Raw genomic sequence first — 754 nt, forward strand, 5'->3', positions numbered from 1 at the left:
CACAGCTGCTGGGGACGTGGTTGTACGTGGCCGGGGCCGCCCAGTTCCCCCGGCACCTCCTGGAGATGCTGCTCATCGACCACGGCTACCTCCACGTGGAGCCCCGCACCGGCGAGCAGGAGCTGCTCATCACCCAGCGCGTGGCCGTGTAAGATGCAACCCTCGGGTCTCTCTGCCCTGACCCATCTCCTCCCACGCGCTGCCGCCCCCGCAGCCGTTTCAACACGAGATACGAGCACGGTTTCAGACTGGTTTTCCCAAGGAGAGAGTCTCTCCTGCCTGCTCTGTGCATGCTCTCCTGTCCCTTCTCTTTCTCACCCCTTCTTTTATTTATTTATTTCAACAGCCCCCAGGTTTAGGCAAATTTTGCAGGGCGCAGAGGTCTTGCAGGTACCAACCCCTGCAGGCGTGGAGGACACAGGCAAGGAGAAGACCTTTCCAGAGGAGAAGACCTTTCCAGAGGTCCCTGCACTGCAGCTGCTAACCCTGCCGGGCACCGAAAGCTGTTTCCCCCCCAGGGTCAGACTTTAAGGGGATGAAGTTTTCTGGGCCAACGCAGGCAGCTCTTTGCAATTTCACTTATTTTGGGGTGGAAAACGTCTCAGTACCAAGGAGTGCTTGAGCTGGGCAGGGCAAGGCTGAGACCATGAGCTGCAGGTGAAGGTCACAGAATCATTATTAAGGTTGGAAAAGACCTCTAAGATCATCGAGTCCAACCGTCAACCCAACACCACCATGCCCACTAAACCATGTC

At 57.0% G+C, this 754-nt stretch overlaps 1 protein-coding gene across 1 annotated transcript in view; it reads left to right on the plus strand.

The window, feature by feature from the left end:
* The window catches only part of LOC103905340 (alpha-1-acid glycoprotein-like), a 7,230-nt gene that overhangs the window by 1,186 nt on the left and 5,290 nt on the right, over positions 1-754 (plus strand). The window lies entirely within an intron of this gene.

The sequence above is a fragment of the Aptenodytes forsteri genome, unplaced genomic scaffold (assembly GCF_000699145.1).
Source record: "Aptenodytes forsteri isolate BGI_AS27 unplaced genomic scaffold, ASM69914v1 Scaffold136, whole genome shotgun sequence".
Taxonomy (NCBI): Eukaryota; Metazoa; Chordata; class Aves; order Sphenisciformes; family Spheniscidae; genus Aptenodytes; species Aptenodytes forsteri.